The sequence below is a fragment of the Oncorhynchus nerka genome, linkage group LG1, assembly GCF_034236695.1.
Source record: "Oncorhynchus nerka isolate Pitt River linkage group LG1, Oner_Uvic_2.0, whole genome shotgun sequence".
In the NCBI taxonomy this organism is placed as follows: Eukaryota; Metazoa; Chordata; class Actinopteri; order Salmoniformes; family Salmonidae; genus Oncorhynchus; species Oncorhynchus nerka.
In genome coordinates, this window is record NC_088396.1 from 2,289,081 (window position 1) to 2,315,374 (window position 26,294).

A 26,294-nucleotide genomic window follows, 5' to 3' on the forward strand; every position below is an offset into this window, starting at 1 on the left:
TGGCTCGGGTGGTTGATGTCCTTGATGATCTTTGTTGCCGTCCTGTGACACCGGGTGTCCTGGAGGGCGGGTAGTTTGCCCCCGGCAATGGTTGGGAAGACCACACCACCCTCTAGAGAACCTTGCGGTTGCAGGCTGTGCAGTTACTGTACCAGGCGGTGACACAGCCTGACAGGATGCTTTCAATTGTGCATCTGTAAAAGTTTGTGAGGGTTTTTATTGACAAGCCAAATTACTTTAGCCTCCTGAGGTTGAAGAGGCTCTGTTGCGCCTTCTTCACCACACTGTCTGTGTGGGTGGTCCATTTCAGTTTGTCAATTATGTGTACGCCAAGGAACTTGAAGCTTTCCAACTTCTCCATTGCGGTCCTGTCTATGTAGATAGGGCAGTGCACCCTCTGCTGTTTCCTGAAATTCACGATCATCTCCTTTGTTTTGTTGACATTGAGTGAGATGTTGTATTCCAGGCACAACACTCCCAGAGCCCTGTAGGCTGTCTCATCATCATTGGTAATCAAGCCTACGACAACTTGTGTCTGCAAACTTGATCATTGAGTTGGAGGCGGGCTTGGCCACACAGTCGTGGGTGAACAGGGAGTACAGGAAGGGGCTGAGCATACACCCTTGTGGGGCCACAGTGTTGAGGATCAGCGGAGTGGCGGTGATGTTTCCTACGTTTACCACCTGAGGGCGGCCCGTCAGGAAGTCCAGGACCCCGTTGCACAGGGCGGGGTTCAGATCCAGGGCCTTAAGCTTAATGATGAGCTTGGAGGCTAGTATGATGTAGCTATGGTCAATAAACAGCATTCTTACAGGGGGATTCCTCTTGTCCAGATGGGATACGGCAGTGTGCAGAGTGATGGTGATGCATCATCTGTGGATCTATTGGGGCGGTAAGCAAATTGAAGTGGGTCTAGGGTGAGGTAGAGGTGATCCTTGACTAGTCTCTCAAAGCACTTCATGATGACAGAGGTGAGTGCTACTGGGCGATAGTCATTAAGTTCAGTTGCCTTTGCCTTCTTGGGTACAGGTACAATGGTGGCCATCTTGAAGCATGTGGGGAGAGCAGACTGGGGTAGGGATTGATTGAATATTCCCGTAAACACACCAGCCAGCTGGTCTGCTCATGCTCTGAGGATGCGGCTGGGCCAGAAGCCATGCGAGGGTTAACACTTTTAAATGTTTCACTCACGTCGGCTAAGGAGAGGAAGAGCCCAAAGTCCTTGGTAGCGGGCGATGGCACTGTGTTATCCTCAAAACATGCAAAGAATGTGTTTAGCCTGTCCGGAAGCAAGACGTCCGTCTCAGCGACGTAGCTGGTTTTCCTTTTGTAGACTGTGATTGTCTGTAGTCCCTGCCACATACGTTGAATTGCAACTCCACTTTATCTTAATACTGACGTTTAGCTTGTTTGATTTTCTTGCGCAGTGAATAACTACACTGTTTATATTCTGCCATATTACCAGTCACCTTGCAGCTGTTAAATGCGATGGTTCACGCTTTGTTTTGCATGAATGCTACCATCTATCCATGGTTTCTGGTTAGGGTAGGTTTTAATTGTCACAGTGGGCACTACATCTCCTATACACTTCCTTATAAACTCAGTCACCGTATCAGTGATTGCGTCTAGATTATTTTCGCAAGCTACATGAAACATATCCCAGTCCATGTGATCAAAACAATCCTGAAGTGTGGATTCCGATTGCTCCGACCAGCATTGAATAGTACGATCCACGGGTACTTTCTGTTTGAGTTTCTGCCTATAGGACGGGAGGAGCAAGATGGAGTCGTGGTCAGATTTGCCGAAAGGAGGGCGGGGGAGGGCTTTGTAAGCATCACGGAAGTTTGAATAGCAATGGTCGAGAGTCTTAGCAGCGCGAGTAGTACATTCAATATGTTGATAGAACTTCAGCAGCCTAGTCCTCACATTTGCTTTGTTAAAATCCCCAGCTACAATAAATTCAGCTTCAGGACATGTGGTTTCCAGTTTGCATAAAGTCCAGTTAAGTTCTTTGAGTGCCGTCAGGGTCTTGGCTTGAGGTGGGATGTAAACGGCCGTGTTGATGACAGAGGAAAATTCTCTTGGGAGATAATATGGTTGGCATTTAATTGTGAGATATTCCAGTCGGGTGAACAAAAAGACTTGAGTTCCTGTATGTTCCTAGAATTACACCATGAGTCATTAATCATGAAACACGCCCCTCCACCCTTCTGCTTCCTGGAGAGATATGTATTCCTGTCTGCGCGATGTACTGAGAATCCTGCTGGCTTTACTGACTCCAACAGAGTATCCCGAGAGAGCCATGTTTCCATGAAACAAAGTATGTTACAGGCCCGATGTCTCTCTGGAAAGAAATCCTTGCTCTAAGCTCATCAACTTTGTTATCCAAAGGCTGAACATTAGCGAGTAACATACTCGGAAGCAGTGGGTGGTGTGCGTGACTCCTAAGTCGAACTTGCAGGTTGCCTCGAGTGCATCTCGGTGGCGAGGTTTTGGGTCGGCCTCTGGAATAAGTTCAATTGCTCTGGGTAGAGTGAACAAAGGATCTGCTCCAGGGAAGTTGTATACATAAAAAATTAAATACTGCAAAGTTTTCTAAGAGCTAGTCGCGATGCTGCCATCTCTGTCGGCGCCATCTTATGATATTATATGTAATATTCATGAATAAGTATAGCATATTTATTTTTCTCATCATAATAACAATAACTAATGAGGCTGAACATGGACTTAACATGAACATGGTAAATTCTTAAAATAGTATTACTTTCTCTTAAAATAACTATTCCAAATGACCTGTGCACTGGGGATTGAATTTTGAAGGTGATTTCTGAGGCTGTTTTAAGCCTTCAGGACCGTAAATGGTGATTCCTGGTCTAGATTATATTTTCCAAATATTTATTTTGTAGAGTCTTGATTTTTGGGGGGGACAATTTTTTCCACAGAATGTCATATCATGCGGTATGTCACCTCACAAACTGTACATTTCAGCTTTCTGAAGAGCTGACACATTAACTTTAGTAAACCTGGGTATATAAATGGACTACGCCCAAAATGGCACCCTATTCCCTATTTAGTGCACTACTTTTGACCAATAGGGTAAAAGAGTGCACTATATTGGGAATAGGATGCAATTTGGGAGACAGTCCTCTACTAATCCTCCCTTTACAGTGGCACAAAATGACATGAAAGCAAGTCATCTTACTGCACAGTGAATGGGCTCTCCCCAAGCTACATCAAAGCGCTCCAAGGAATTATACACACAGTCAAACTTATGTGATGCAAGTAGTTCTAGTGGCCCATAGTGCAATTAAGCAATTCATACATTATGTAGTGTTTGCTAAAAAACTTCATATGGCTAGCTAAGCCCCTCTGCTGAATCTTTTGTATAAAAGTGATTATAAATCCTACAGCTCCTGATGGGTTTCTAGGTATGAGCAGTTTTACAATTTCCCTGTTTGTGTGTGTTTATGTGTATGGGGTGGGTGCGTGCATGCGTGAGAGAGAGACCGAGATCCCCTCCCCTAAAGGTTATATCTGGAACCTTGGATGTTGAAGCTCACAAACCTTTCAGTCAGGACTTTTTAAAGACTGTATGTCAAAAGTACTGTACCTTAAAACTCCCTTGCCAGCACAGATTGTGAAAGAGTACAAAACATTAAAGAACACATTCCTAAAATTGAGTTGACCCCCTTTTGCTTTCAGATCAGCCTCAATTTGTCTGGGCATGGACACTACAAGGTTTTGAATGTGTTCCACAGTGTTCCCATGTTGACTCCAATGTGATGGACCATTCTTGATACACACAGGAAACGGTTGAGCATGAAAAAACGCAGCAGTGTTGGAGTTTTTACACAAACCGGTGTGCCTAGCACCTACTACCAAAGGCACTTAAATCTTGTGTCTTGCCCATTCACCCTCTGAATGGCACACACATACACAATCCATGTCTCAATTGTCTCCAGGCTTACAAATCCTTCTTTAACCTGTCTCCTCAACTTCATCTACACTGATTGAAGTGGATTTAGCAAGTGACATCAATAAGGGATCATAGCTTTCACCTGGATCCCCCCCCCCCTTGTCAGTCTACGTAATGGAAAGAGCATGTTTTGTACACTCAGTGTATATCAATGACGCTGTTGTACTTACATTACTGATCTATGTACAGTTGAAGTCGGAAGTTTACATGCACTTACATGGGAGTCATTAAAACTTGTTTTTCAACCACTCCACAAACCACTCCACTTTGTGAATGACTCGTCATTTTTCCAATAATTGTTTACAGACAGATCATTTCACTTAAAATTCACTGTATCACAATTCCAGTGGGTCACAAGTTTGCATACACTAAGTTGACTGTGCCTTTAAACAGCTTGGAAAATTCCAGAAAATGATATCATGGCTTTAGAAGCTTCTGATAGGCTAATTGATATCATTTGAGTCAATTGGAGGTGTATTACAAGGCCTACCTTCAAAGTAATGTATTTTGATAAGGTGTATATAAACTTCCGACTTCAACTATATCATTGATATTTGATGAATAGTTTAAAAACATTTGTACTGTCCCATAGTAACTATGTATAAAATGTGTCACTGTGCTTGCTCAACAGTATATAGCTTCCTTCCTCCCATGTCTGTGACTGATCTCGGGTCCTCTGCTTCGCAAACACAAGTGACACCATCTTAGCCAGTTGTGCCACTGTCACGCCATGGTCAAAGTATTTTGTGTTTATCTTCATTTATTTGGTCAGGCCAGGGTGTGACATGGGTTTTTGTATGTGGTGTGTATGTATTGGGATTGTAGCTTAGTGGGGTGTTCTAGTTAAGTCTATGGCTGTCTGAAGTGGTTCTCAATCAGAAGCAGGTGTTTATCGTTGTCTCTGATTGGGAACCATATTTAGGCAGCCATATTCTTTGTGTGTTTTGTGGCTGATTGTCCTTAGTGTTTTTGTTCCTGTCGCTGTGTTAGTTGACACAAGTTAATTATAGGCTGTTTCGGTTTTCCTTACGTTTATTATTTTGGAGTGTTTATTGATTCGTGTTTACGTTTGTTTATTAAACATGGATCGCAATCTACACGCTGCATTTTGGTCTGACTCTCCTTGTTACAGCCACCGAAAAGGTACCAATCCGATAGGGAAGGTGTAGACACTTCAAGCTGGGGAGTGAGGCTATAGTGCGACAAGACCTGAGTACATATATATGCGTATTTAATTGTTTGTATTTTAAATACCTATTTTCTGTGTATTTAAGGATATTCAAATAATGTGGCCAAATCAACTGCTTCTATTTGAAAACAAATTCTGTTGCAGTGTGTAGGTAAAATCACTGAGGAAGCCAAGCCAAGTCAGTAAAAAAGCAATATTACAACCTGTGTTAATTGCGTAGTTTGCTCTATAACCCATTCGTTCCTACGCCACCGAGACATACAATAAGGCCATGACAACAAAAAGACAGCAGTCACACACTGGTGGAATAAATTCTACACTTAAGTTTGTTTCATCACAAAACCGGAGAGCAACATGTGTCCAGTGAAGTCCACAAAGCAAATACTGCATGTACCAAACAGTATCACCTGCAGAATGGTCAAGCAAGTCAATGTTTTTGAAAATTTACTAAACTACTGATTTAGAACCACGGAGTTAAACATTTAAACGTTATCAAATCAACAAGGCTATATATGCTTAGTTTAATACACTGAAAACAAACCTAAAGATGCCAATCAATGTCTCTAAATATCATGTGGCTGTCCATGGTACTGGTTTATCTGTGTTTGTACGCATGTGTGTGCCTAAGTAAATAAAACAAATTGGGAATCCCCCTACTTGTAGACTAGTTGAACGCCAATGTGATCCTCTCTTTTTCATTTTGGCAAAACGGTCTATGGCTCTGTCATACAGTACACTTTTAGTTTTTGTCATGGGTTACCAGGCTAAAATGCTGGCTGACTTCCTCGCATGGGCAACAATGTACCAGCAAAGTTAGCTAGCTAGCTAGTTAATGTGAGCCTACTCGCTCCCCTCTTCCGGCTCCCTTGATTGAATCTTGGGATGGGACAAGGACATCCTGGCCGGCCAAACCCTCGCCTAACTCGGACAATGCTGGGACAATTGTGCGCGCGTCATGGGTCTCCCGGTCACGGCCGGCACGGGTCTTGAACCAGCATCTGCAAAGAGCACAGCTCCTTTTACTCCTCCGGAGATAATATGGATATAGAGATGCATCTGCTTGCCTCCCCCTGACGGCTTGTGTTTCGTAGCAAGCTTTCGTAGGGGCCTGCGATTCATTATTAATACTCATAATATAAATTGTTTAGGTTGGATTAATATTGTATGATATGTTCTGTAAGGCAAAAAGATATGAGTGACTTATTTGGGAACATAAAATGGTGGTCTTAAATTGAAAACGGTGCTAACCTCAGGGAATAACGATTTGCGGTAATAGGATGTATGCTCTTTATGATGTAATCAGTTGGCATTTGCTTGTATTTTGTTTACTCTTACTTTATAGATACACCAGTATTCAACTCAATGTGGAAAGAGACATTATTGATGCTTACGAATGAAGTTGCATTTAAATGCAGCTCACAAGCTTCTGAGTAGTAGTTTTGCTCCAATCACATGGACGATCAGTGCATTGTCAATGTCAGGTTGTCACACATCAATCCAATGCCTTGGCCTCATTCAGTAGGCGAACAGTGTGGAATGTTGCAGTTAGAAATATGAACAGAACTGACTTGAATCCTTATGGTACATGTCAGAGAGGCATTCTTATAAGGGCCATACAGTATAGACCTGGAAAAATGTACTTGCCCCACAGTCTTATAAAGGTTAACTACTCTGTAGAGCTACAGTATATACCTAAATTCATTTATTCTCCCTGTCTGTCTCCCAAATCTGCTCAGACAGACGGATGTGCTATTACTATCAGAACAGCCTATAGTCCTGAACAGGGGTCAAACACTAATTTCTAAAGGTGAGGATATTGTGAAGATATTTAAAGAGGAAATTAAAGGAGGAATAAGCGAGGATAAAGTATTAGGCTTTTTAGATATCATTGCACATTCATATCTGATTCATGTGCCGAGGCCCTTTGCTGACTTCAATGCTGCGTTGTAATAGAGTTTCACCTCTGGGATTCTCGCCATTGGCTCTCTGTCAGAGGAGAGATCCGCTCACCATACGACACCCTAGTTCCGAGGAGGAAGATAAGCTCCCATTCTCTGTGTGCGCCTATCTGTCCCTGTCTTTTATCATTTCCTGTAGACTAGAAGAGCGATGTCTTGGGGATGGGGGTTGAGTACATCAGACAAATGTTCTGATCCAGGGAGGCTTGTTTTCTAAATTCAAAAGCAATTTCCATTGAAAATAATTAGACTAATATTTAACAGAATATATCATCCTTTATACCTAGAACATGATGCATACAATATCTAGCAACCATGGAATCTTGTGTACATTCTGCGTCTGGCATGGCGTGGCTAAGGGTTAGGCCAGGTTAAGATTTTGTGGTGTATTATTGTGTGAAAGTGAATGTGATAATCCAGCAGAGGGCAGTGTCCTCCCCTAGTAAATCAATCTGTGGCAAAGTGGTGTAGGGCTGATCTTGGGTCTGTTTTTCATTTCCCCCACTAATAGTTAAGGTTAGGACTAGGACTGGAGAAGCTGATCCTAGATTTGGGGAATCTTCACACTGGAGCAAGTCAGAGCCAGTATTCACAATAGTCTCAGAGTAGGAGTGCTGATATGGGATCAGGCTTGCCTTTTAGATCATACTGAATAAGAATATATCCTAGATCAGCACTTCAACTATGAAACACTTTTTAAATACGGGCCCTAAAGACACCATGTAACATCCTCACTCCCCCACCTTCCCTCAACACATCATTAATGTGACTTTAACATTGTTGTTATTGTAGGCCAAAAACTTAGGATATTATTGTGTGTGTGTGTGTGTGTGTGTGTGTGTGTGTGCATGCATGCCTGTCTGTGTGCATGCATGCTTGCATTTATTCACAATCACATAGCTCCCCATCCCATGCTGCTGAATGCATGGTACAAGCCAGCAGAGGGAGCTGTGGACACAATAAAAGCTACCAACATGTGCCTTGAGCCACATCACTTTTGTGAGGATACAATCCATCGTTTTTTTGTCACATGATTCCACTCTTTTCCCCTGGAGTAGTGGCCGGCTCCAGGCATAAGCGACATAAGCAAGTAGTCTAGCCAGCTGTCTCAACTTGTAATAATGATGGTCGAATACCGACCGGGCCCGCAGGGCATTTGCCCAAGGGCCCTGACGTCCAGGGGGCCACCATTGATGTTTGTCACTCTCACTCAGATGTCATTAACATGGCTTAAGTCTTGGCAAAAATAGTAGAAATGCATGAAATTTGTCATAACATTTCTAAACTGCTCTCTGCCCAATGGCAAAATGTGAAGAATTGCAGAAATGTTGCTTTAAAACCGCAACATTGTCTCTACTCCCCATGGCAAAATGTGTAGAATTGCAGGAAATGTACTTTAAAACTGACATGTTTCTCTCTACCGTCAAGAGGGGGGCTACTAAAATGTGTGTGTGTGTGTGTGGGGGGCAACCAAATCTTGCTTAGGGCCCCCAAAAGGCTAGGGCCGGCCATGCCTGGGATGTTGTCTTGAAATGGCTTAACTTAACACATGGACTACGTGTTTTTACAGGCTGTAAAATACCACATTGTCATATGAAACACATTCATTTTATTGATTTGAGACATACTGGTAGAATGTAGGTAAAAACACAGTACAGCATTTATTCTTTCTCCATTAATTAATTGATATTCATGTAAAGTATGAAAGTCAAATGCACAGGGCACTACTTTGTTACTGATGTATTACCTTTAATTGCTGTGATTTCTTCCAGTTTTTCCAACGAATCCAATATAAACCTGAAGAGGAACATATTATTGGACACTTAAACCATTTGAAGTGGTCACCAAGGACGCATTGCTCAGGTAAGTACTAATATAGGTGGGTTAATGCTGTGTACCTTAAGTTTCTGAGCTTTTACTTCACATTTAATTTAATTTCTTGACAACATTGATGCCTTTGCCTGCACTTGTCCATAAAATGTGGGGGTAGGTCTTGACAAATTAATATAACTGCCACAGAGTTGTTCAAATTATTTAATAACTGCCCCCTAAAACCAAATAACCTAAAATGTATAACTGGAAATTACAATTACAATGTCAGAGCAAACAATATACTGTATAACAGCACAGCAGAGACATTCACAACTGTAACCCATCATTGTGATGATATATTCTAGTATACCATGTACTTGACATTTTACTGTCTTCCACCATTACCTCATGACCGTCTGTCCATCTCTCCTGTTCCAGGTAGAACGGCACTGGACAGACGGAAGTCTCCCCAGTCCTCTGGAAGGTTGACAGCACAAGGTCACATGACCTGGAAGAGAAAACCCAGGAGACTTTTGGGATCCCTTTTTGGTGAGCGAACAATCACACCTCAATGATCTGCCTTTCTCGGCCTGGGTCATGTTCATTAGGGCCACGCAATTGTAAGTGTTATAAAACATTTTGCTAAGGGAACCAAAAATGAGCCTCTCTTATTGGACAAGTTCAGGTTTTCCCTCCCATTTTCAGTCCATCCTTTTAGTGCCTAATGAACATGACCCAGGTCTCCCTTGAAAAAACGTATTTGACTTCAATGGGACTTCCTGGTTTATAAAATAAAGAATAATCCACCTCTCAGCCAAAAACCATGAATATGAACAAAGCTATAATTGACATCTGTAGCAAATAGAAGCTAGGTTAGCCCGTCGAAACTGTAACAAGAATATCTATCTATCTGAGTAGATACGGCAATGCAGCACAGATGTGTACATGCACACATGCTTACACACACAGTCAGTCATCCATTCAATCAATCACACATGCATTCCCACATATACAAAAAAAAAAACATAATCACACATGAATTTATAAATGCATGCACATGCCCACAACACCCACATAAATACACAAAGAGACAGATCGACATTATAGCTTTGCATCTCTGCATTCATTATAAACGATGCCCCACTATAATTGAAAGAGGAAATTATGGGAAATACATAATGGTGTAGTTTACTGTAACAATTCTGTTTTTGCTACTTTTCCCTAATGAGAGAACTTAGCAAAACGCATGAAGATGAAGTAACCCAGTCCACATGCACATGTGCTTGCCTTTTTGCTCGGTGGCCCTTTCCTCTTTAGCTAACAGTACACGAAGGCCTTGCCTGAACAAGGTCTGGTCTACTGCCGTAGAACCTATGAACCACAAGAGATGACAGACACATGATTGCGTTTGTCATGTCAATTAGCCCTATCTAGATGTTAACTTTCAATGTTTGGTGCTCTGGCTGTGTAGAATGGGCCGGTTATCAACCTGGAAACAAGTCTAAAGGCTGATGAACTGATCTGCACGGTCGTCCCCTCTGCTCTCTGCCAAACGGCTCCATTAATGCCCTGAGAACCCACGACCTAGCGCAACTCTGGTGAGTAAAGGCTACGCTAGCTCTTTTCTTTTCCTACATGGTGCTCCGAAGAAGCTGCTAATACTACTAATTGGAATTGGAAATTGGCTCGCAAGGGTTTCCCTGAGTTGGCTGAGTTTAAATTGGGTATTGACCCCGTCTCCATTCCATGATGTTAGTTTTCCTCTTTTGTTGTGTCCGTATTGGAAAGCTTTATTCCTGACAGAGACAGAGGTTTTCTGTTAAGTTTTCACTAACGGTAGTGCTGATAGGTGTCGAGATGGGTGATTTAGGATGGGATGATTCATACTTTTTGATTCAGGATTTTGGTTGCATCTCCTTTCTAAAAGACTAAGTTGTACACAGGATTGAAAATGGTTTATAAACCATTTTGCTGATGTTTTGTTTTACTATAACATAGTTTTTGATCAGATAAATTACTGGCAAGTCATATCGAAGAAAAATGGTCCCCAATGTCGCCTGCCCTTACGTGTGGACGAGTGACATTCAAAATGTCAGTCATCGTTATAATCCCTGTGTTGTATCATCCACAAAGTTGTTGCATCGCATTGCTTCCTTTCCACCAGGGATGTTACTCCCCAGGGAGATGTTGTCCTTTTGTCATCCTAACTAGTTTTTCCACATTGGCAGCTTTTGCTCAAGGGTGACCAGTTCAGGCGCTGCCGAGTCATGAGTAAAAATAACTCACGCAGACTCACGCCCAGAGTTATGCCGTTACTTATGTACATTTTAGATCATAAAGAGCAGAGAGAGGGAAAATGGTGAGCGCGAAACACCAAAAGCTGACTGTATCTTTGGCAAAAGCACAACCTGGTCTCTGAGCATTTTGTATTATTCTATATGTATGTCCGAGACACTTCATTTAGTACGATACCTTACGTGTCCTATGGTATGTATTTATTAGTGGATGTCCATCACCCATTTTGTATAATATGTTACGGATTATAATTTGTATTATATGTTTACACATTTGCAAAACATACTATATGTTATGAATTGGAAACATACTATATTTACGAATTTGCAAACATACTATTTGTTACAAATTAGTTAAATGTACAGTATGTTACTAATTTGCAAAACGTACTATATGCAGGGTTGGGGAGTAACCGATTCATTGTATTCCGTTACATGTAAGGGTTTAAAAAAAACTGAAAAATATTGTTATCCGATTTCAAATACTTTTGAAAAATGTGATGATTACTTCAAGGATTACTTTTACATTTATTTTAAGTTTCTCAAATGACATTCAAGAACAGGAATAGGCTTTTGTAGGCAAGATATGTCTTCCAATGATGCGACTGCTGTCGGCATCCAAAGATTATCCAACTTGAATAAACACTTGTGTAGTCTACGGCGATACGGATATCACTTATTATTGATATCTACATGTTAATCAGACTGCTGCTCTCTCATTTAGCTATTTGCACCTTACAGATTGTGGTTGTTGTGGATGGCTGTTCACAAATCTAAATGTGTATTTGAACCGAATAATGGTTGAATTCAAGAAGTTTAAACTGCCTATCAATCATTGTTTTCAAACCAGTTCACAGACAGTGAAAAATGCGCTCTTACAACAGCTGCATAGTGCGGATCCCAGCCTATAGAATACAAGTGAGGCTTTTATTGCTCAATCTAATTCATGCTGATCATTTTTTTTCCATAGGCCTAATTGACACATTCTCAAACTCGTACACTTTTGATAGACTTAAAGGGGGAATCTGTAGTTGCTACATCCATTTTTGGACTATAATATAAGCTTGTTTTTCTCCAATGTTTGTAAACATTGTAAATGTAAACAAACACTGTTTAACCTCGTAACATGGATGGTCAGTCCTTGCATCCATAGCTCTGTCTATTAATCTGAGAGTGGTTACATATCTCCAGGCCCATCACTCATCTTTTTACTAAAACAGAGGCAGGCGACAAAATAGGCTAATAGCAAATGCAGCATATGGCATTCATTTTTTCACATGTAAATAGCACTTTTTAGTAGTGCTTAAAGCATGCCATTCCATGAGCGCAGCATTTATTTTTCAACTCGAATCAATGGGTTACAGTTACTAGTTACTATATGTTATGAATTTGTAAAAGATATGATATGTTACAATTTCTAGCTAGCTGGCTAACGTTAGCTAGGCTAGGGGTTAAGGCTAAGTTTAGGAGTTAGGTTAAAGGGTTAGGGGAAGGGTTAGCTAAAGGTTAATGTTAGGGTTAAAGGGAGGGTTAGCTAAAATGGTTAAGGTTAGTGGACGGGTTAGCTAACTTTATAAGTAGTTGGGATTGCTAGACGTTAGTGTTATAGCCCATCCATCAATCCCGACCAACCACCCTACTTTGGTTTTTACTTTTTAAGTACCCATCTGTCTTATGTTACCATACCAAACTTATTTAAGTGTGACAGGTTAACTTATACAATGTGACGTCCAGTCTACGGGACCAGTCTGCAATGCAAGGTAGGTCTATACAAAGGGAGGGTGGTAACAGTTAGGTCACTCTTCGAGAGAGCATGGCTTTCATAGTATTTTCTAATTCTCAAGGATGTGAGAGAATAGGAGCTATTTTACCGTTCTCAGTTAGTCAGAAGTGCAGACATTGCATCATATACTGTATGCAAATATATATTGGTTCATATAACTGTGGCAGATAGTTATACTGCTAGGACTATGTGCAGGCAGGCAGATGTGGTTGTCTAGCGTTTCCTCTGAGTCCGCACTTTGAGCTGAGTGACGCACGCGTCAGAAGGGCACACTACATGGGGGCCCATCTGCGTGAGAGTGACTGATCAAGATGGGCCAAAGATTAGTCTTTTTAATATCTGTTAATTTTTAACGGCCACCGTCATCATCACTGCTTGGACGAAAGGGGAGAAGGAGGGGGTCCTTTTTTTTGTTTTTCTTCTGGATACGTTGTAACTTTTATAAATGCAGCATTTATTAATGTATTCATTACTCATAAACTAATCTGTCAGACCAGGACACAGGGAGGCAGTCTAATTTCCTCCGCCGTACTCCTTCAATAACTTTGAAATATTGTGCAGGCACTGGCATTTATGTTGCTCACCTTAGTACAGAGTACGAACAAAAACACATACTCTCTCTCACACAAACACACTCACACAAGCATGTACGTGCACACACATCACTACCTTATCTCTGAGTCATGCTCTAACACTACATAGAATTTGTCAGATATTAATACAGCCTCTACTAGCAATTATTTATTTTTTTTCCATTTGGCTTTTACTAGCACAAATCAAATTAATCTCACAATGAGCTTGTATTGGGAACGCTCAATGGACGTAATAATTAAAACACAGGAGAGGAAATGAAGGCATTAAACGTCATGAGCAGTTTAATTAATGGAGAGGGTGTCTGTTAAACTTTCGCAGATGTAAGGACATAGTCATGTCAGATACTGGCAGATTCATTACTTGCCAACAACAGCTGCAAATTCCAATAAACTACAGTACATCAGTTTTGAAGTTCACTTTCATTGTTTTGTCTAACAACACTATCATGAAACTAGCAGAGTGCAGTATTAATTTAGTTTCATAGCACAAACATTTGTTAACATGTTTCTCACACTGGCTTTAGCCATGGAGGGAGCAGGCCTGCCAAGGCAACTGCATGGGGGGTTGCCTAGCAACACTTGCCTCAGAGGGAGACAACGGCTTCTTAGGGCGACAAATTCCCATGATTTGTGACTGTTCAGACCAAACACCTAGTGCAATAGCTAAAATGGCTTTGAAAAAATATGATTTCAGCTAATAGGGAGAAGTACAGCATCTTCCAAAATAACTGCATTATGGCATGACCTGGAACACTACAGAGAAGATTTCTAATGCTTCCCCGGTCTGGACACCCTGGAATGATACAGATAAGATTTCTAGCTGCCCACAACCACAACTGACCACAACTACTAAACCACAACTACTGACCACAACCACACAACTACTGACCACAACCACCCAACTACTGACCACAACTAATAACCACACAACTACTGAACCACACAACTAATGACCACAGCCACACCACTACTGATCACAACTACTGACCCCAACTACTGAACCACAACCACACAACTGCTGACCACAAGCACACTGACCCACACTCATCTCCTTGGTGTAGCAAGCTAGATCTGGTTCGCACTAGCTCTGGTGTAGCTGTGGTATGCATGATAAATGATCACGACTTAAATACGCATACATTTTCATATAATACCCAACAACAATAATTGTAACTCTTGTACCATTCAAGCAAGAGACACCAAATCAACTTTCAGTCTATCCTATCCTATCCTATCAACCAACCAACCAACCAATGTTTTTCATCTACCTATTTTTTTAAAAACTATAAACAGTCACCACCATTACTACCGCAAACACTATCATACTATAACTTATTTCAAAACCACTGTGCCCCAGCTCTGCTGATTTTGTTGATTGTGCTCCGCCCCCTTTGTCTTGGGCCGCTTTTACACCCGCCCTCTGGAGTCCAATGGACACCTATTCTTGGGATGGAGTCTGTGCTCTTTTGATTATGAATGAGTGTAGCCAGGTTAACACAGTAGATGAATCTGTCAATATGATACGAAGGCTAAAAGGGACACCCGACATCGAGTTCTCTAGTGGGTACTTGGAGGTTGAGAAGCCCAGCAGTTCTAGTGTTACATTTTTAAAAACATTTTTGTCATTTAGGAGACGCTCTTATCCAGAGCATGCATACATTTGAACTTTTTTTCGTGAAGAGCTGTCATGACTAGACGGAACCATCATGTTTCTCTCCCCAAATAATAGCCTAAAACGTTCTAATTTCTCATGAGTTCCTTCCATCACAACAGCAAGTATTCCAATTCAGAAAGCAAAAATGGAAAGTTGCAGAACCATAATTCATTTTCTCTCGTTTCAACACATACTGCATTTTTTGAATGACCACAACAACCAGAAACAGCATGTTAGCAAAACTTGAATGAGTGAAAGGATTTGCAGCAGGGAAATCGACAGGGCATCTGACAACAAGACAAGGTGTCCAATATAATTACATTCGAGTTTCTGAATGAACAGCAGACCTGTGAGTTTCCTACAATACTCTGTACTGCTTGATCATTACATCATCATTCAACAAAAGCAAACTTAAATTTACACTGAATGTTTTTAACAAAGGTAATTATGCATCTATTTATCTGAAACCCACAGCTTTAATGATTAAGAGTTGATTTGCTGAAGTGTTGTCTTCGTGATCCTTCCTTTTATTCTCATCGTCTGACCGAAGGTCTCTATGTCTTCCTTCTTTCAGTTTTCACACGCAACAACTGTAGTTTAGACACTTTAATTGGAATGACAGTTGTGTAGCCTACCCAGCAAACAGGGAATGTCTGAGGACATTTGGCAATATTCCCATTTGGTTCCTTAATTAAGGCTGACGTTCTGAGAACATTTTAAGAATGTTCCAAGGGAGCGTTCTCTGGGGGACCTTTGTGTAGTTCTCTGTAAGTTCCCAGGACATCACTGAGGACCATGTCAAGACCTTTTTTAGGACGTTCTCAGGACTTTCATTTTACTAGTCCTTAGGACGTTACATGATGGTCCCAAGGGAACGTTCTCTGGGGGACCTTTCTATAGCTCTGAGAGACTGAAAAACCGCTTCTATCTCAAGGCCATCAGACTGTTAAACAGCCACCACTAACATTGAGTGGCTGCTGCCAACACACTGACTCAACTCCAGCCTCTTTAATAATGGGAATTGATGGGAAATGATGTAAAATATATCACTAGCCACTTTAAACAATGCTACCTAATATAATGTTTACATACCCTACATTATTCATCTCATATGTATACGTATATACTGTACTCTATATCATCTACTGCATCTTTATGTAATACATGTATCACTAGCCACTTTAACTATGCCACTTTGTTTACATACTCATCTCATATGTATATACTGCACTCAATACCATCTACTGTATCTTGCCTATGCCGCTCTGTACCATCACTCATTCATATATCTTTATGTACATATTCTTTATCCCCTTACACTTGTGTCTATAAGGTAGTAGTTTTGGAATTGTTAGCTAGATTACTTGTTGGTTATTACTGCATTGTCGGAACTAGAAGCACAAGCATTTCGCTACACTCGCATTAACATCTGCTAACCATGTGTATGTGACAAATAAAATTTGATTTGATTTGGTCCCCTGGAGGTTTTTGTCACGTGATGGTCCCAGGTGTCCCAAACTATTGTAAGTAAAGTAATGAAATGCTATTCAGGTAAAATAGTTTAAAAAATTATAATCAATGACAATATGATTACATTTGACATGATCACTTAGTACTTGACTTTTAGTTTTCAGTTAATCTGACAATTCTCTAATTGGGTTTTTGGTATAGTTGTCTAATGTTGGTGGGGACTATTATTCTGTTTTAATGTTACTCCTGAATCACTACGATAATTACAAATATAATAGTTTTTCTTCATTGTATTTTTAACAGAGCTGAGATGTACTTTGAAGTGCAAAGTGTAGGAATAGGCTTACAGGTGAAATCAGTCATTGATACAGACATAGTTGCGTAGCAGGAAGATCTTAATGTTCAAATTCCAGGTGTTCAAATCCCAGGTGAACAAAAATTACTGTATGAACAAACATACACTTTGACATGGTGATTTCTAATTACACATTTGACACACAATTTTAAAAGCACTGTGTGTGTGTGTGGGGGGGGGGGGGATCCCTAGCATTGCCAAAGACAAAAAGCTGTGACTGGATTAGTGACTCATCAATCAGGACCTTGATGGGCTTGGCAACAGTAAAAAGGGATTAAGTGTAATGAAACTAGTTACAGTGCCTTCAGAATGTATTCATACCCTTGACTTATTCAAATCAACCTTTATTTATATAGTACATTTCAGACATGAATGCAACGCAATGTGCCTCAGATATTTTTTTTATTGAACCTTTATTTCACCAGTCAGTTAAGAACAAATTGTTATTTAAAATGACGGCCTACCATGGCTAAACCCTAACCCGGAAGACGCTGGACCAATTGTGCTCCGACCTTTGGGACTCCCAATCACGGCCGGTTGTGATACAGTCTGGAATCAAACCAGGTCCTGTAGTGACGTCTCTAGCACACACATATGCAGTGCCTTAGACCGCTACGCCACTCGGGAGCCCCCTGAATGCAACGCAATGCGCTTTCACAGTAAAAACATAAATATTTGCTACACAACAAACATAAGAGGATGAAGAAAAAAAGAATGCCAAAAACTGAAACCCCAAGGAAAAGCAGAGTTAAAAAGGTGTGTTTTTAAGATCTCTTTTAAATATAGAATGTCCACAGTTTCAGACCCCCTCAGGTTCTCTGGCAGGCAGGGGGCATAGTAACTAAAGGCTGCCTCTCCATTCCTCTTGGTCTTAGGCTTTGGGATAGTTAAAAGGCCAGTACCAGAGGACATGAGGGACCTACTGGGTACATAACTCAAAAGCATGTCTCATATTTATTGGGGTGCACAATCGTGGATTGATTTAAAAACAAATAGAAGAATCGTAGAATTCATTCTAAAACTCACAGGCAGTCAGTGTAGAGACCTTAAAACCGGTGTAATGTGTGCTCTCCGTCTGGTCAGTACCTGTGCTGCAGGCATTGTGTATGTTTTGCAGTTGACCAAATGGCCTTCTTGGGTAGACCAGACAGGAGAGCATTACAGTAATCAAGCCTGCTTGTAATAAAAGTATGGATTAGTCTCTCTGTATCAGCCTGAGATAGAAACGGCTGCACCTTGGCAATGTTCCTCAGGTGGTAAAAAGCTATTTTAGTCACATTCCTAATGTGTGATTCGAAATGGAGTTCAGATTCAAAAATTGTACCTAGGTTTTTACCTGGTGTTTTATCTTTATTGCACATTAATTAAAATGTGCGGCCAAATTCTCTCTCTGTGCTTTGGCTCCAATAATAAGTACCTCTGTGTTGTCTTGATTTAGCTGCAGGAAGTTGTGAGCTATCCAAGTATTTAAATCACTAATACCGCCTAATAATGTATTTGTGCAGCTAAAATCCTCTGCTGACACAGCAATGTAAAGTTGTGTATTGTCTGCATAGCACATTTTTTCTCTCACCCATCTACACACAATATCCCATAATGACAACGGTAAAACATGTTATTAGAAATGTTTGCAACCATTGGTCACCGATATGTGAAAATGTTCATATTTGCTCTTTACAACCTTAGACATCAATTATTGCAATTCAAAATAATTCCTGCCAGAATGTACTGTATGTTTCATCTCTGTTGGAGATTAAAAAAACAAATCATTGCATAGTCCTGTGACAAACTGACATTATTTTCGGGATGTCTGTGCTATCATATCATTGTGTCTAGGAATTTATATCCATCCATCTCCATGATTATGTCTATTGGTGACCAATATCAAAAACTAATTGCAGCATAAAACGAATAGCTATCAATTGGAAAGCATCATACTTGCCGTCAATAATGAATTCGATTAGATGCTATGTTTGATAAAATTAAGCAAAAAAAATCCAAAAACAAGGGGTTAAATACATAGATCTTTCTTATATCTCTCAGATATAGGACAGACAGTTCAGAACAAACCTTTACATTTTTTGGGAGGGGACTATCTGTTGTTCCATGTAGTGAATCTGTTATTCAATGAGTTTGTTTAGGCTAATTATAGAAAGTCCCAAAATAATTTTTCATCAAAACATTTTTTAATATATTTTTTTAATACTTCAAGGAGCCTTAAAATTCTAAATCAAATAGCTAAATGATCCTTGGTATGACCTTTTTAAAACAATTCCATATAGTTTTGTTTCATTCATTTCATTAACAGTTAAGAAATGTGTCTGACTCACAACTTCAAATGTTGATAAAGGATGATTCCTCACTGCTAAAACAAAGTCAGTAAATACATTGGAGCAAGTCATAAGGCTAGCCAGTTGGAAAATCTATGCTTCAGGAGATTGTTGTGAATGGGTCTGAATGTTCAGACACACAACACGAGTCTCTATGAAAGCCATGGGAATCATAATTTATTTTAAATATACTGTGCTGTACTTTTTGTCCCTCTCTTATTCTTACCGATATGTGAATATCATCAATTAAGACCACAGTGCACAGCACTACATTCTGCACAATTGTGCCTGTAAAATTGAAGAATGTCTGTCTGTTGGACGGAGTGTGGTTTTTGTTGTCCTTGTCTGATCGCGCACCAGCGACTCCTGTGGTGGGCCGGGCACAGTGCGCGCTAACCAAGGTTGCCAGGTGAACGGTGTTTCCTCTGACACATTGGTGCAGCTGGCTTCCGGGTTGGATGCGCGCTGTGTTAAGAAGCAGTGCGGCTTGGTTGGGTCGTGTATCGGAGGACGCATGGCTTTAAACCTTCGTCTCTCCCGAGCCTGTACGGGAGTTGTAGCAATGAGACAAGATAGTAGCTACTAAAACAATTGGATACCACGAAATTGAGGAGGAAAAGGGGTAAAAAAATAAATAAAAATAAAAAGCATTTTGGGCAGAAATGCCTTCTGGAACATGTGAACTTTCATGTGCCTTAATAACAAACTTGTACTCCATCCATAAATATGAATATAATTGTTAAATTACGAGCCTAGTTGGTTTAGCCATGGAAAAAGCGGGAACCTTCCCACTAGCCATGATTGGCTGAGATAATGTATGGGTTCGACATGCCAGGAGATGAGTTTGGATAGGTCTTCCATGTAGCTGCTTTTGTCTATAATGTGAGCTTCTCATTATGTGTTGTTGACAGTCCTTTCTACCATGCTATTTTTGAAAGATATAACGTTAGCCATCGAGAACTACAAAGGTTTTGCTACTTTTCTCAACAACTTTGATGCTCTGAGTTTAGCAGACACTATCAACAGATCAGTAGGAAAAAGTGATGAGCTCCTTTCTGCACACGCCCCCGTCAGTGTGAAAAGGAGTCACATGACACAAAGCTGGCCAAAAAATTAAATGGTTCCAGTCTGCCGGGAAGCGTTCATCCATGTATACAGGTAAGAGTAGCTACATTTTCCAGATATAATTTTCAGATTTAGTCAGAAAGTCATTTTTATTGTAAATTAAAGCTTACTGTTAACTAGAAAACATTAGCTTGCTGGCTTGCTAGCTAACGTTACGTGTATGATCTGTGTAGTAATATTATTTGAATCTGAAAGCCATTTGCATTGCTAGTTATAGCCTAATGTTAGCTAGCTAACATTGAAACTAGTTTGTTAGCTTTAGCTATCTGCAGATACATACAACAGCTATGACAATGTTTGTATTGGTAGTAGTTTGAGTTGGAGTTGGAGTTATGCCATATCATTATTTAGCTAGCTTAGCTACCTACATAAACAAAAGACTCCACATCGGCCAGACTCCACATCGGCCAGATTATTACATGACCCAACAAATTAGCTGGTGTGTCTGGGGGTGATTACAGCCATCGATTTGTATTTCATGAACATGTGTACATGTCTAGACAGTAGTGACCCATCCACTTAGCTAGATGTGGGTGAGAGGTGGTTATAGCATTTCCTTCACATGACCCATCAATTTAGACAAGTGTGTTGGTAAAAATATTTATAAAATAAATATGTTTTTGATATTTCTACTGTGCAAGTAGGCAAGTACTATCACTATGCCGTTTTCACCTTCTGTATCTTGTGCATGTGACAAATAAACATATAGTGTGTGTTTACCACATGGCCTCACATGTGAATCCTTAAAGAGGATGGGTGGAGCTAAGGCATAAGATGGTGTGAACGATGCTAAATGGGTGTAGATAAAGAAGAGCTCTCCGGTAGGTGTACCAAAAATAATCAAGGGACATTTTCTCAAAAGTGGGGTTACAAGTTTATCAACTTTCAAAGCAGAATTACTTCCCCATATTGTTCCTCAACTGCAGTGTATGACATACCATTTTCTCGCTCTAAGTGTCTACTTTTATTCAATGTAAAAAAAACACCATTTCAAATGTTGCTACATAAAATCGAGGTGGTCGGTCACAAAAAAAAAGAAGAAAGTTCACTAATAAGATTAAGAAATATTGTAAAAATGTTTTTGTTTAAAGCCAGATTCTCAATCTAGTTTAATTTACCGTTATTTCATTATTAACTGTAATATTGTCTGGGCCAGTACATATGCCTCCTACCTACACAAATTACTCATACAAAATACATTTGCAAGACTAGCCACCTCCTCCAATTACTTGGCTCCATCTGTACGTTTGTTTAAAGAAACTCCCAAAAATGTTTTATTTAACTAGGCAAGCCAGTTAAGAACAAATTCTAATTTACAATGACGGCCTACCCCGCCCAAACCCTAACCGGGACGACACTGGGCCAATTGTGCGCCGCCCTATGGGACTCTCAATCACGGCCGGTTATGATACAGCCTGGAATCTAACCAGGGTCTGTAGTGACGCCTGTAGCACTGAGATGCAGTGCCTTAGACCCTTGCGCCACTCAGTTGCCTCAGGACAATATCTTGTCTATTATGCATTTTCATCTTCAAATACTCAAACCTCCTAGACAGTTTACCTAAACCCTTCAATAGTTCAATAGATTCTTCCAGGTTAATTCTGAGATCCATCTACACTACCGGTCCAAAGTTTTAGAACACCTTCTTATTCAAGGGTTTTCTTTATTTGTACTATTTTCTACATTGTAGAATAGTAGTGAAGACATCAAAACTATGAAATAACCCATATGGAGTCATATAGTAACTAAACAAGTGTTCAATAAATCAAAATATTTTTACATTGGAGATTCTTCTAATTGCCAACCTTTGCCTTGATGAAAGCTTTGCGCACTCTTGGCATTCACTCAAACAGCTTCACCTGGAATGCTTTTCCAACCCTCTTGAAGGAATTCCCAAATATGCTGAGCCACTTGTTTGCTGCTTTTCCTTCACTCTGTGGTCCAACTTATCCAAACCATCTCAATTGCGTTGAGGTCGGGTGATTGTGGAGGCCAGGTCATCTGATGCAGCACGCCATCACTCTCCTGGGTAAAATAGCCCTTAGCCCAATGTTTTAGTCATTGTCCTGTTGAAAAACATATGATAATCCCACTAAGCCCAAACCATGGGATGGCGTATCGCTGCAGAATGCTGTGGTAGTCAAGCTGGTTAAGAGTGCCTTGAATTCTAAATAATCACAGACAGTGTCACCAGCACCATAGCACCTCCTCCATGCTTTACAGTGGGAAATACACATGCGGAGATCATCCGTTCACCCACACTGCGTCTCACAAAGACACGGCGGTTGGAACCAAAAATCTCCAATTTGGACTCGAGACCAAAGGACAAATTTCCACAGGTCTAATGTTCATTGCTCGTGTTTCTTGGCCCAAGCAGGTCTCTTCTTATTATTGGTGTACTTTAGTAGTGTTTTATTTGCAGAAATTTCAACCACGAAGGCTTGATTCAAACTGTCTCCGCTGAACAGTTGATGTTGATGTGTCTGTTACTTGAACTCCGTTGAGCATTTATTTGTGCTGCAATTTCTGAGGCTGGTAACTAATGAACTTATCCTCTAGGTAACTCTGGGTCTTCCATTCCTGTGGCAGTCATGAGAGCCAGTTTCATCATAGCACTTGATAGTTTTTGTGACTGCACCTGAGGAAACAAAGTTCTTGAAATGTTCCATATTGACTGACCATGTCTCAAATTAATGATGAACTGTCGTTTCACCTTTGCTTATTTGAGCTGTTCTTGCCATATTATGGACTTGATATTTTACCAAATAGGGCTATTTTCTGGATACCCCCCTACCTTGTCACAGCACAACTGATTGGTTCAAACGTATTAAATAGTTAAAAAATTCCACAAATTAACTTTTAAGAAGGCACACCTGTTAACTGAAATGTATTCCAGGTGACGACCTCATGAAGCTGGTTGAGGGAATGCCAAGAGTGTGCAAAGCTGTCATCAAGGCGATGGGTGGCCATTAGAAGATTCTCAAATATATAAAATATATTTTTTGATTTGTTTAACACTTTTTTGGTTACTACATGATTTATTATGTATTATTTCACAGTTTATGACTTTTTATACAATGTAGAAAATAGTACAATAAAGAAAAACCCTTGATCTAAAGGGTGTTCTAAAACTTTTTACCGGAAGTGTACATACCACTGGAAAGATACTGCGATAATCTTCACCCTCCCCACTGCCGCACCTCACGTAGTCAATTTTCTATGAGACACAGATGTTCCATACTCTGGAATGCCAATCTTCACATTACCAAAACCTCATCATCCCTCAATAAGCGAAGACTGGAGCTCAGCCTGTTGAACCAAACTACTCAGTAAACTCTCACATGCACACACACATTTAAACAAAACATAATGTTTTTTTGGGTGATTGCTGATCGGTTAATTTGTACATTTTTGATTAGTGGATTTTGTTATATTTTAAAATATATTGTTTTTTGTGTTGTGGTTTTTATATAAGCCTTTGGGCTTCCAACCACACCTGCGCACCGTTTAATATATATTGTTTAAGCTGTATTGTTGTTCAGAACTTATTTTCTTTGGTGCAAATAAATTACATCTTTATTAAAAAATGTTGGATATGATTTAGAAATAAATATCTTTCTAGATATGGTCCCACAATTGACAGTGCATGTCAGAGCAGAAAATATACCATGAAGTCCAAGGAACTGTCCGTAGATATCTGAGATAGTATTGTGATGAGGCATAAAGTATATCTGGCAAGGGTATAAAACAAAATCTAGAGTGTTGAAAGATTCCAAGAGCACAGTGGTCTCCATCATTGGGAAATTGAAAAAATATGGAACTACCCAGACTGCTTAGAGCTGGCCGACTGAGCAAACTGAGCAACTAGGCAAAAGTACCTTGGTCAGGGAGGTGACCAAGAACCCAATGACCAGAACTACAGAGATCCTTGGCTGAAATGGGAGAACCTGCCAGAAGGACAACTGTCTCTACAGCACTTCACCAATCTGGGCTTCATGGGAGAGTGGCCAGATGGAAGCCACTCCTAAGAAAAAGGCACATGACAGTGCACCTGGAGTTTTCAAAAAGCCACGTGAAACACAGAGAATAAGGCAAAATATTTTGTGGTCTGATGAGAATTTTTTTAAACTATTTGGCCAGATTAAAAAATATATATCTTTAGTTTTTGTTGTTATTATTTTATTTTTCCTTTTTTTCTCCCCAATTCTGTGCCAGCCGCACCAATGTGTCCAATGAAAAACACTGTACAACTGGCGACCAACTAGAGATGTGTCAGCATGCATGTCCCCGGGCCGCCACGGGAGTCACTAGACCGCAATGGGACAAGGACATCCCGGGCGGCCAAACTCCAATCCGGCTGCAAAGCACTATGTCTGAAGAAAATCAGGCACAGCTCATCACCCCTACTGTGAAGCATGGTGGTGGGAGAATCATGCCATGAATTCCATCTTCATTGCACGTTCGCCATTCAGAGCAGTAGGTTAGATCTCAGCCTGCATTTTGACTCAAAGTGATCTCGTCCCATACATTCTGATTATTTTGTATTTAAAATATACTTCCACAATAACCTCAGATCTGGTTAAAGTTGAAACAAAGTTAACTATAACTCATTAAAAGACATATGTTAATGCTAAGCTAGCTAACCAGCTAATAATAGCAATGCTCAACATTGACTTTAAAAGGCGTAATTTTGTCTAATGTGCACAATCACTTTTAGTTCAGTAAAAAAAATACACAAAACTTTATCTAAGTTTTACTAATAAACATTTAGCGTCCTATATCCTCTTAGTTGTGGTTGTGTACAGAAATAAACAGATAAAAGAAGACACAGAAGACAGAGTGGAAGGCAACTTACCTCCATTGATGCCAGGCCAAAAATAAAGAAGCTAGGTATTTTTTGATCCAAAGTGGTCTGATGTGATGACTCCTCCTTTCGTGGGGGTCATACCCGGGTCGTGGGGTTCACACCTAGGTGTGAACGCAGTCTCTTATAAAATAACAACATTTCTGGCAGAATGTGGGAACTATCCTCTGCGCTATCAAAGAGAATGTAGTCTCGCGAAACTTCCAGATGGTTGTCGAGGTTATGTGCTCACTTTTTGGAATTCAAATTCGAACATTCCTTCTTGCGCTTTGACAGTTGGAGCAGTGCACTTAACGTACTGCTTGTTGCCCGCAACTGTCACTTCACTATAGACTAAATTCCTCAAATAAAAGTAGCTATTTGATTATTTTGCTAGCTAGCCTTGTATGCTGACATCAATTATTATTATTATTAAGGTTCAAGACCATCATAGAAATATGGTATATTAAATCTTTTAACCCTAAATATGTAGAAGACTTCGATCCTTGACAGATCTACCTGGTGCCATTTGGACATGACAATTACTACAAAGGACAAATCATATTCATGAAAGGTGTATAGTTTTTTTCCCCTCTTGGTTGCACATGTCACATTCTGGTATAAATGAGGTAAAACTGCTATAATTTGCCTGCATTAAAGTCCCCTGCCACTAGGAGTGCCGCTTCTGAATGATTATTTTCTTGTTTTCTTATGGTTTGTGGAGGTAAACAGACGATTACAAAAAAATAGATAACGCTCTTGGTAGATAGTGTGGTCTACAATTTATCAAGAGGTACTCTACCTCAGGTGAGCAATACCTCGAGACTACCTTATTAGACATCGCACACCAGCAGCTACATAAGATGTTACAGTTTAATGTCGTGTTGGTAGGATAGTCTCGAACGGAGCTCA

At 40.3% G+C, this 26,294-nt stretch overlaps 1 protein-coding gene across 5 annotated transcripts in view; it reads left to right on the plus strand.

Moving 5' to 3' along the window:
* Positions 1-26,294, plus strand: part of LOC115130807 (poly(rC)-binding protein 3) — a 154,762-nt gene that overhangs the window by 14,987 nt on the left and 113,481 nt on the right. For all 5 annotated transcript variants that reach the window (XM_029662393.2, XM_029662559.2, XM_029662308.2 and 2 more), the window contains exons 2-4: positions 8,896-8,986; positions 9,374-9,484; positions 10,407-10,533. The gene's annotated coding sequence lies outside the window, so the exon portion shown is untranslated. The remainder of the gene's footprint in view (positions 1-8,895; positions 8,987-9,373; positions 9,485-10,406; positions 10,534-26,294) is intronic.